Here is a 12,286-nt window from a genome sequence, read left to right as displayed (position 1 = left end):
GAAAAGTATAGGACGGGATAAAGGGAGGGGGAGAGATAAGGAGAGTGATTCGGAGGAGGAAGTGGGAAATGGCACTACAGGTGCCTTCAGCTAGCAGTGTGAGCTCGCAACTCACTCGGCTCACGCTGTTAGAGACCGCAAGAGACCGCAGGAGAGACCACGAGGAAGGAGGAGGTGAAGGGGGGTTGGACAAGCCTGGCTTTCTCTCCCCGCTCTGTCTCTTCCCCTTTTCCTGCAGTTTCTGTTTTCTCTCCCTTTCAGGCTCTCTCACATAAATATTTATAAACGGGATTCTTCTCCTGTTCATTGTCTCCATCTCTTGCTGTATATCGCTGCCTCTCGCCCTCCACCATCTCCTTCTAAAGAGACACACACACTCACGTAGTTTGCTCATTCCGAGGATGAATTTATCTCCCGCTGCTCTGTGGGTGCGTATAGCTTTACAAAGAGATCAGGCTCAGTTTTAGGCCTGCATGAACCTCTCTGCGGTTCACTCCACCAGATGAACACATTCAAATTATTTTTCCTCCCTGTCTCTCTTTGTATTAACTATAACTCTATATAGTATACTGTGTCCTTATAAAAAAAAAAACATTTATCTGTTCTCTGTTTTGTTTCCTTCCCTGAAACTCTCTCACTCTCTTTCTTTGTCATTGTTTGGAAGTACAGGGGGCCCTCTCTCCTCTCTTACCCTTGCCCTCTACTTGCTGGCATTGTGGCAGCTCCCTCTGTTTCTACTCCCAGCCCTTATTCTTAGCAGAAAGGTGGCTCCGGGGGCTCCTGGCAGAAGCTCAAAGCTTTCTTAGTACTGGTGAAGACTGCAGGAGAAGAGGAGAAGAGAGGAGAGGAAAGGGGAGAGGATATTTGAAGAGAGGAGAAAAAAGGAGAAGAGGCAAAAAGAGAGGAAATGGGAGGAGGCAAATGGAGAGGGGCAAAGGGTGACAGGAAAGTTTGAAGATGGGTGGAAAGAAGTTTGGAGAGGAAAGGAAGGATGGAATAACTAAGGACTAATGTCTGTCTTTCACCTGAGGTAAGGCCCACCCCTTGTGGTCAGTCTCTGAGGATATATCATTTAAGGTCTAGAGACTGCCAATGAAGGGGAGAGTGTGCAACACCACTTCAGTCCAACTGATGGCCTCTTTGATCAGCTTTCAAGACCTTTTGAACTGTATACATTAGGGCTGTCCCCGGCTACAATTTTCTTTGGTCGACCAAGACTCAACTAAGCACTTCTGAAAATCGACTATTCAAAACGTTTATTTTTTTATATGAAAGAAATACATACGTAAGAAGGGTGATTGACAACTAGACAAACATAAATGTACAAACATTTTCCCGATCTGACTCAATGTAGCTGATGGACATTCCAGATTCAGCCGCTTCATGTCACCAGTCCGGTTGTTATCCAATGCCGATATAATACAAAATGCCTGATTGCTTATTCTTTATTATCTCTTACAATGTACTACAAATTTAAACTATTGTTTGTTTAACATGCAAATCAGCGCGGTATTCACTGCCTGAAAAAGTGCAGCATGCGAACTTACGTAGAAGCCGAGTGGGGAATGGTGCAACAGAGAACGATTGTGTTGTCTTGGCCGGAGAACATAATGTCATTCGATTTGGTGTGATTCTTATAATAGGCATATTCATTTTTCAACCCAGCGCATGTTAGCATGAGCGAAGTATAGTTTTCAGGTGGTAGGCTACATTATATTCAACGTTGAACTATGAAAACGTCTGTACTTTGTACCCAGTGGCGGCTGGTGAAAATTATTCTAGGTGGGGCTGTGAAATATTCAGTCAATTCGGTAACCATCCTGATACAATTGAACACAAACTGCATGATACGAGTTCTCTGTGAAATAGTAATTATGTAATTGATACAGACAGCTAAAACCACGGACATCTGGGCACTTGAGCCACTCTCCCTGGTATTATTAGGAAACACAACACAACTATTAGTGTAAAACTAAATATTAAGGATTTATAATTGAATTTAACACAATCCATTATATTTGATAGAACATGCCTGTTCTTATCCACTTCTTCGTTGTTTCTCCTCACCTCAATCTGGTGACCTTCGTCCAGTTGCATAGCGATTGTCTCGGCCTAGCATGGCTAGCTTGATTCTATTCTCCATGTGTGCCTTTGTGCACTTTTGTTTTCTCAGATAAATGTTTAATGTCCTTAACTCATGTAACAGTCCATGCTGTGTATCTGTTCCGAATGTTATAAAAAGCAAGCACTGGAAGCAAAATAAGGCATTGACATGACTGCATGCAGCTAAACAGGCCTTTCTGTTGTAGCTTACCAATCGTGGGAGAAACTTCTGTGTATGATTTCCCTCTACCCTTTTCATTCGCCTGTTGTGTAATTTTGATGTCAGGTTGGGCCACTCTTTTATTTTAATTTTCTCCACTAAAGTTCTCCTCTCAAAAGGATTTTGGTGGATATCTGACAGAATTACAGAAATGAGAACTTCTGAAGTCATTCATTTTCAATAACATTAAGTAGGCCCTACAGTCGCAAAATCACTTCTATACTTTTAACTCTGCTTGGGGCGCTAATTCCAGCGCCCTTTAGGCATCATTTTAGAGGACGCTGATTGGCTAAATATGTGTTTCTTATTAGCAACGGTCAGCAATTTACCTATCGCCAGCAGGTTGGTAGGCGTTTCGATGGCCGATTTTTCTAGCGCCCCAGATGTCGAGCATGAAATAAATTTATCCCAAAACAGAATTTTTGTATAGATATACACAACACTTTATTGTGTATTTTTAACACAGTCATGCAATATATTACATGAAAAACTAAAATCTTATTAACTTTTCACCAGGGAGGGCAGCGCCCCTAGCGCCCTCTATTGACCAGCCGCCACTGTTTTTACCGTAAATGTACTGTAAATGAAATGCTGCCATACCACAGATTTCTTTGCCACTTTGCCTAATAACATGGACAAAGTAGGCTATGGCAGAGTTTGTAGTTCGGCAGCCAATTGTGCTTGTGCCGTGTGCAAGAAACAAACAAAACAAAGCACAGATTAACGAAAGGGAAAACAATAACACCTTTTCTTTTAAATATTTTTTTTTTTGAGTTCCTTTATTTGTCTTAAATAATATAATCTACAATTTCTGTAGAATATTCCTTTAATTCAGCAATGGTGATGGTGACACAAGCGGGAGTCAGATCTCACACTGCCATACGGCAGCTCGACTAAAAAGTCTTAGTCGACCAAGAGCATATCGACCAGAAAATCGACTAGTTGACTGAGTGGGACAGCCCTAGTATACATAGACACACACACACATATGCAGGCATACACGCACACTAAGGATTTTCAACCAGTGTGCCGCGAAAGATTGTCAGGTGTGCCGTGAGAAATTATTCAATTTCACCTAATTAGTCTTAAAGAATCTGGGTCCGGGTGGCAGCAGATAGCAAATGCCTCGTTCCGCATGTGACGTGGTGATGGAGAAGTTTTAAAAAGGAAGAACGCAAACACACAGCAGAAGTGTAGTAGTCAGCTAGCTCTACAATATACCGGGGCTAGGTCTGAATCTAGGAGCTAAACGGAAGACAGCTGCCAGCTGTAGGTATAGACCAATTATCACCCTACGTCACACAACTGTCAAGCAGGCTCAACTGCGCATGTCGGTTGCAAAAGACGAATTTCTCCCCGGACTATTACACTTGGAGTGTCGATCAGGTCATCATATATCTCTGGCCACTGGATTGCAGGGCTTGATATTAACTTTTTGAGGCTCTTGGCCTTTGTAAAAATACATTTACGTTTCACTTGTTTATGCACAAAAGTCACTTGACCCCGATACCCTTAAAAAGCCTGACCAAGTGATCGGGCAAAACTAGCCTGGCTAACGGAGGTCGCTTTCTCAGGCAAATTACGAATTAAACAGGCTCGGTTAAAGATATCCGAGATGCTGGCTATCTTCAACAGGCTCGTATCTACATTAGGCAGTCCTCCCTGACGTTTCTGTTGTAGAATGGAGTGAAATACAACATTGTGCACACTGCCAGTGAGCGAGTCTGACTGAGGCTAACATCAAAACAGTGTAACGGGTACTCAGTCTCACTCAGATTGCGAGTTTAAACAAATCAGAAAAATAATCTGACCAGCTGGCTAAGAGCAGAATTCCCATATGTCTTGAAAGCTGCCCTGCTGGACTTTTTAGATGTAGAATTGACTGTAAAACTGTAAAATTATGAACTTGTGACATGACGTGAAGACATTTTGAGGACCCCCTCGAAAACGAGATGCTGCATCTCAAGGGGTTATCCTCCAAACAAACAATACATTTCAACATGGTTGCTGCTCGACTATGCGGTCTGTACCGGGCGACATTCTCACTCAAATTTCAAGACTTCGTGACCCAAATAAAAATTCTGAAACGACAGATCAATGGGTAATCGCTTTCTCTCTTAAAGGCTGTCTTCCTCAACCTTTTTGACCTTTTTAAATCTAACTATTTGTATAATCCGTGTGGTCCTTTTCCTTTCCCGGTTTTCTGCAACCACATTGTGCGCACACCCCTAATGTTTACAAACAAATAATTGGTGCAGGTAGCAACGCTACTAATAAATAAGTATTTAGCTGGTTGGCTCGATGACGCCGGGTGAGTAGGGCTCGTGAGACTGCTCACCAAAAGAACTTGCCACAAAAACTTAATTCAAGTCTAAACTGTCAAACGGGACGTTTGCTCAAACACAAGCAACTCAATTGGGACTACGTTTTTTTAGGGCTGGAACAATAAATAAAAATAATAAATATTACTTCCATCAGTTAAACGCGTTATTAACGGCGTTAACGCAAAGCCATATTTATTGCGAGATTAACGTTCTTTTTGGCCTAGCAAACTTTAAATTTTTTCACATGCTGTTGCAACGACTACTGATGTTGAAAAACTACAACACCACACCGGATCTAGCTAAACCGGAAACAAAACAACTTGCACGCTGCACACACTTTTTTGGACTTGCGAGCTGGCTAAAGAGTAGTAGGCTAACATTACGTTTTAAGTGGATGGCGAGCGCGAGATGCCAAAAAGGATGCCAATAAGATTCTGAATGGAAAGGTTACTTTAAAAAAGTTGCCAAATGGTTCCATTGACAAGAACAAATTGATCTGTGTGTTTTGTCGATGTGAACTGAGCTATCATCGCAGCACATCCAGTCTGAAATACCACTTGATGGCCAAGCGCACAGCTGATGCGAATTCTCCGCCCCCTCATCAAAGCCAGGCAATGTTGCAATGTTGTTTAAAAAAAAAAAAAAACATAACACTAACATGCAATCCACTTTACCATGTTGAAAAGAGCATTAAAATGAGAAAAAATAATGGGACAAAAATAAATCAAATGACATTTAGAATAGATAAAAATTGTGATTAATCGTGAGTTAACTATGACATAAATGCGATTAATCGCGATTAAATATTTTAATCGTTTGACAGTACTAATAAATATATATGAGAGAGAACAATGGTTGTGCTCGCCGAAGGCTTGACATTTATGGTCGGTCGTGTGCCGCAAGATTTTTCCAATGTAAAAAATGTGCAGTGTTTCAAAAAAGGTTGAAAAACACTGCACTACAGAATATACGCCGAAAGCACTCAAACACGCTCAAAAGGCCCCCAAAAGGCACTTTGTTCTAAAAAAATAAGTCAAGTGTGAACACGGCTTAACACACACTTCTCCATTTAACCACACTCTACATTCACTCATCTAGTTCCTTTTAGCCATACTGAAGGAAAAACATTGCGCATTTAATATTCTTAAAAAAAAATACTGCATCCGATTCACAATGTAAACCGTATGACCATTTACAGTTTGTGTGTGGCTGTTCTTTGCAATATGGAAGAGTAGGCAATACCCATGTTTATGGATGTGTCCTTTCACTCACCGTGGTTACATGGATTTGAATTACTGGCTTATTTGGACTGAAATAGAATGATCCCTTTCTTGTAAACACCTTTTTCTGAATAATTGCGGTCCGACTACGATCCGATCGACACCCCAAGATAACTCGGCCCGAGTCGGTTGATAATTCGGACATCGCATGCTTGTAAACAGTGAATTAGGCTATGAACTGGACTGGAGGTTGTGACCTGGATGTTGAAAGAGACGATAAGTTGTCTCTGCCGGGGGCCGGCCCGGCAGAAACAAACAACGCGAGCCAATAGTGCCGTTTGCGTTCACAGTTCTCCTATTGTCATCATGCACGAAATGTAGAGGGACGTATCTTCACCTTACTCTCTGTTCGCCGTCTTTCTCGAAATGTTGATAATTGTAGTTCTAGTTGTAATGAAAACAGCGCTACGTATCGTACTGGGATATGACATGCTTTCGGCCAATGATTCGGTTTATTCACTGCCATATATATTACGATAATAGCAGTTGCCCCGAAAATAGCTTTGTCCGGATAAAGCTAGCTTCGAATTGATACCATCAATAAAACGTAGTGACTGCCATTTCTTTGTACTGTAGTGTTTGTGTTATTGTGTGTGTAGTGTTTTCTGTGTGTTTGTGTGTGTGTGTATTGAGGAGCATACATAGAAAACAGACTGCTGTGTGCACCTCGCTGTTTAAACATGGATCTCATTGTGTTCCTGGGTCATAGTCAGGTCAGAAGAAAGCAACTTCAGTTATTTAAGCTCTTTTGCCCTCTCTTTCTTTCTCCTTCTCCTCACCACACATCCTCACTCCACTTGCTCCCTTTCTCCTCTCCTTCTATGTTCCACATCTCTACTTCCACCATCTGTGCTCTCTTTCTCTCTCTTTCACTCTCTCTCTAGGTCCAGTGTCTGGGGTTTAGGTCTTTATTTAGCTCCTGTTCCTCGCTGTTCCCCTTTGCTCTTGAATAATAGATGACTGACGCCTATAATGCAATTGCCGTGTTGGCACTTTCTGTGTTTGTGTGTGTGTCATTCTCAATAGTCATTCTCACTAGGAGGCAGGGTGGTGAATATCTGCCTCCCTTGCATCCCTGTCAGGTGTTTTACAGTACCAACATCCCCAACAGCCCCTTAAGTCCCCCCAGCAACCTCCTCCCCCCACCACCCCTTTAGCTCTGTAACAGTATGGACATTAAAGTTTCATGAGTGCTGTCTTTTCCCACACTGTTCTCTCACACTCTATCCGCATCTCTGTCTACCACTCTCAGCATTTTTTTTCTTCCATCCCTCTCCTCACTCTTCTCTCTCTTTCTTAGTGTTGCTGCGTGACAAGGGCATTGCTTCAGGATATTACGTAACAATACTGTTTTAAAGATCTCAACATTGGAAGCAGAACAGAATTTGAAACAAACATGTATTTGATCAAACTAGTTCCCATCTGTAGGTTTCCATCTCCACACAGTAGGTTTGTGCACCTTCAGAATGTGCCTCCTGCTTGTTTCTGAAAGTCTTCACTTTAAAACAAGTTTCTGTTAACTTTGCAAAAAATATTTTGCAATGTGCAGATTCACTATGGATCTTAACCCTTATGCTGCCTTCGGGTCACAATGACCCGAAGGTTCACACTGACCCATCGTTGTTTACAAAAACAAATACAAATAATTTTCTTTCAACCTTCGCACTGTGGGGGGTGTGAGACAGCCCGACAGTTAAAAGAAAATGCTTCACTTTATTTTGTATGAAGTAAAGTCATTGCAACACATTAGGGGGTCACAATGACTGAAGGGTCAGAATGACCCGAAGCTAATACAAGGGTTAACAAAGGTACACATTGGAGAGAAAAGAAAGTAGTCTGATGTTGTTCTTTCTTTTTCTTCCAGACTTTTTTCTGTCTTTCTCCTTGTGTTTCTTCCTTCAAAATATATCGTTTCCTCCTTATTTCTTGGTCAGTCTATACAGTACCGCTCACTGTTCTGATGGTCTATCCCTGGGTCTGGTCCAGCACTCGAACTTGTCCTCCATCTGGCTTGAAAACATGGCCCCTGCCTTCAGACACGTGAGCTAGTGCGATACGAGAAGCCTGTCATTATGCTGTTTGTTGATATGTTGCATACATGTGATAAGCCTGGATATGGAAGCGGAAAGCGGAGAAGAAGAGAAACAGTAGAGACCACCTGCAAAGCAGGAGACGATGCTGTATTTCTAACTTTGCGATAAAGAATAGTGAGTGTGTGTGGCTTTTTTAAGATCCCCACAAGGATATCAAAAAACATAAAAACCAAAACACTTTTGTGGGCACGTTTACTTGGTCCACACAACTTCAAGTTTGGAGGGTGGAAGTTACAATTAGTGTTAGAATAACATTAAGGGTTAGGGTTCAGGTGAGGTTTTTGGGTTAAGGTCTGGATTAGTTAGGTAAAACTGGATTTTGAATGGGACTGAATTTCTTGGGGTCCCAACAAGGATAGCTGTACATGACGTGTGTTCAGGAAGTGTGGTTGTTTGTCTGAAGATTGTTTTAGCGTTGTGCCATTTGTGTACAATTTGTAGAATGTCAGGTTCTTGCTCAGATGGTAGGGCTTACGTACACACACACAGTATGAGGGAATGGTAAAGATCTAGGTTGAGTCTCAGCATGTCTCTTTTCCTTTGAACACTAGCATCGTTGCTTTAGAGGATTTATGATAAATGAACACAGTGTTTGGTCTACAGAGCTCACAGAATAGTTGTTCACTGTTAAACTGAAGTTTTAGGTTTAGGTCATGTCTTCTCAACTGCAAAATACAATTCACACACAAACACACACACACACACACACACAGAAAGGCCTGTAATCCCCCTCAACATGCCACAAATTTGGAAAGAACTGGGATTTTCCTCCTCAAAGAGTAAGGAACTCTGGAACAATGGTAGGGTGAGCGCCGGAAGCTTTCCTTGGAGCACTAAACACACACACAGTTGACTTACAGTTTTGTAAGGATTTTTGGTTGATAGTGAGGTCCAATGGAGAAAGCTCAATCCTGTGTATTTGGTCAAGCACAGGCCCCCCTCTACACTGCAGATCAGTGGACCCCAGCACAGACACGCACACGCACTCACACACCGGAAGGGACTAGGCAATAGGGAGCTGAATGAAAGGGATAATGGGGATGAAGACAGATGGGGAAAGAGAGAAAGCGACTGAGTCAGTTTCTATTGGGAGCAATGAGTATTGCTGAGAACTATGACATGCTTCAACACTGCGTCAGACGGACGCGTGTTGGCATGTGTGCGCAGTGGATTGCTTGTGTCTAATGTTTTTGTTTGCGTTAATGTATGCATGCCTTTTCTTTATTTGAATGCTTCTTTTGAACACAGAAAACAGGGCCTTCAGCCTTGTGTGGGTGACTCTCAGGAAAATTAAAACAATTTGTTGCTTGAAAGCAGCTTTTGAAATCAAAGACAAAAGCAGGAAAGAAAGATGGGTGCGTCGAACAGCAGACAACACACAGATGGACGCGCGTTTAGAATAGCCCCCCTCTCTTGATATCCCCACCCCACCTTCTACCTCTTTCCTTATCCCTTCACAAAAGCAGCGTATTCACCTCTCCGCATTTCTCTTTACGATGCAGTGATTGATTCTGTCTATCAGCTGCCTGCTTTGGCGGATGTAAGAGCGACGGAGAGGGACACTGCATTGTGAAACGGTGATTTGAACCGTAATGCATTGATCTGGGGAACCAGCATCCAAACCTATGTCATAAAAGAAGAGACAGCCACAAGCTAGTATGACTAAAACATGATAGAACCAGCTGCGCTTCACATTTTTATGAGGTTACAGGCAATTTCTCTGTGAGGAAACTCAAAAAATTCATCCATGAAATTGAAATGTAATTCCCCTAAGTGAAAAGCATGTGTTTTGAGGGGCTATGGGGTGTGTACAGCTGGCTGAGTTACAATTGCACGTCAAACTTCATGAGCAGAAAACACAGACGCTGCAAAATGTTTGAGGTGCCTGTGCATGGTCTTTATTTGTCGCACAAATTATGCTTGTCTTGTCACTCCTACACACCTTTTTTCTCTCGCTATCTGTCTCTCTCCATATCCTTTTCTCTCTCTCTTTCCGTCTCTTCTCTCTCTCTTATTTTCTCTTACGCTACACTACACTACACCAAGAGGGACTCCATGCCCCGGACCAGGTATTCTCAATCATTGCAGCTCTTTATGGTCACCTCCGTCTGCCAGTTTAATTCAAATCACTGTCTGCTTGTTATTCCTCATTTCACACCCCAATAAATTGGGCTTCCCAACACCCCCCCCCACCCCCCCACACACACACACACACTCCAACACTCTTCCTGCCCCTCCACCCTTCTCGCCACTCTGTTCAGTGTGACAGGTCGTGATTGGCTGTTATGACAGAGCCGTCTCTGGGCTGTCAACTTCTTCTAAAGCTGAGTTTAATTACTCCTTTTCAGCAATGTGACACATGCACACACTCAAGCACAGTTCCCAAAACACACCGATAGATGTATTTAAATATGCACACATTCACACACACGCCCAGACACACAGCTCCACCGCAGTAATTGTCAAAAAAGGAACGGTGATTGAACTTTTCGTTGAGCATTCCGGCTGACAAACAGTGATGACAGACAAAGCACAATCCCCCTCTCCCACCCCCCCTCCAGTTGTTTGTCAGCATTCTCACTTTGTGGTCCTCATAAATGCTTTGAAAACGTTCGGGGATATGTAGATTTTGGGAAAGCCGGCCATAAGTGTTTGACAGGTGCTGATCGATGGACTGTACCCCACTGTGCCCATCTCTGAATAACCAATTAAACCCATTGAGATGGAAGGAGAGATAGACTGAGAGGGAGGAGGTATACACTAGGTTATACAAAATACAGAAACATGTCCTATGATGAAACCTCGGGGTATGGTACTGGTTTGTCTTCTCAATAATGGATTTGTGAGTTTGTCTGGGTTTAAACTATAAAGTATGAAAACAATTGTTGCTGCACTTCCTTGACAGATGCACAACAATTTGACTTTATGGAAAAACAAGCCAACAGGACTTAATGACTACAGACCCGTCGCCGTGACCTCTGTGGTAATGAAGACTTTCGAACGCCTGGTGCTGGCACACCTTAAATCCACCACAGACCCTCTACTGGACCCCCTGCAGTTTTGCAGTTTGCCTACAGAGCCAACAGGTCTGTGGACGATGCAGTTAATATGGCCCTCCACTTCACCCTACAGCACCTGGACTCCCTAGCATCCTACGCCAGGATCCTGTTTGTGGACTTCAGCTCTGCCTTCAATACCATCATCCCCACCCTGCTTCAAGACAAGCTCTCCCAGCTGAAAGTGCCTGATTCAACCTGCAGGTGGATCACAGACTTCCTGTCTGACAGTAAGCAGTGCGTTAAACTGGGAACACAAGTCTCTGACTCCAGGTCCATCAGCACCGGATCTCCCCAGGGCTGCGTCCTTTCTCCTCTGCTCTTCTCCCTGTACACCAACAGCTGCACCTCCAGTCATCCGTCTGTCAAACTCCTGAAGTTTGCGGACAACACCACCCTCATTGGGCTCATCTCTGGTGGAACCAAGTCTGATTGGGAAGCGGATAACCTGGTGCAGCAAGAACAACCTAGAGCTCAATGCTGTCAAGACAGTGTAGATGGTTGTGGACTTCAGGAAAAACACAGCCCCACTCACCCCCATCACCCTGTGTGAGTCAACACTGTGGAGTCCTTCCGCTTCCTGGGCACTAGCCTCTTCCTGGACCTCAAGTGGGAACTGAACATGAGCTCCCTCACCAAGAAAGCACAACAGAGGATGTACTTCCTGCGGCAGCTGAAGAAATTAAACCTGCCAAAGACAATGATGGTGCACTTCTACACAGCCATCATTGAGTCCATCATCCCCTCCTCCATCACCATCTGGCACGCTGCTGCCACTGCCAAGGACAAGAGCAGGCTGCAGCGTATCATCCGCGCTGCGGAGAAGATGATTGGCTGCAATCTGCCTTCCCTCGAGGGTCTTCACACCTCGAGGACCCTGAGGCGAGCGAAGAAGATTGTGGCCGACTCCTCCCACCCTGGACACTCCCTGTTTCAGTCACTCCCCTCCGGTAGAAGGCTGCGGTCCATCATGACCAAAACCTCACGCCACAAAAACAGTTTCTTCCCTTCCGCTGTTAGCCTCCTCAACAAGGCCAACAGTTCACACTGACTTTAATGACTTCATGTCTTAAAACAATTTGCATTTTGCACTACATTACAAAACTTTATCTGTACCGTTTGTATATCCTGTAATATTTGTATTTTATATTGTATATTTTATTTTAATTCTATGTATATTTTATTTTAATTCTATGTATCCGTCCGTCCG

At 43.3% G+C, this 12,286-nt stretch overlaps 1 protein-coding gene across 1 annotated transcript in view; it reads left to right on the top strand.

Annotated features, from left to right (window-relative positions):
• mpped1 (metallophosphoesterase domain containing 1) overlaps positions 1 to 12,286 on the top strand; it is a 44,945-nt gene that overhangs the window by 7,487 nt on the left and 25,172 nt on the right. The gene's annotated exons all lie outside the window — the stretch shown is intronic.

Source organism: Hypomesus transpacificus, chromosome 7, assembly GCF_021917145.1.
Source record: "Hypomesus transpacificus isolate Combined female chromosome 7, fHypTra1, whole genome shotgun sequence".
Lineage (NCBI taxonomy): Eukaryota > Metazoa > Chordata > Actinopteri > Osmeriformes > Osmeridae > Hypomesus > Hypomesus transpacificus.
The sequence above is the reverse complement of the archived record's forward strand: the minus strand, read 5'-3'. Positions and strand labels throughout refer to the sequence as shown.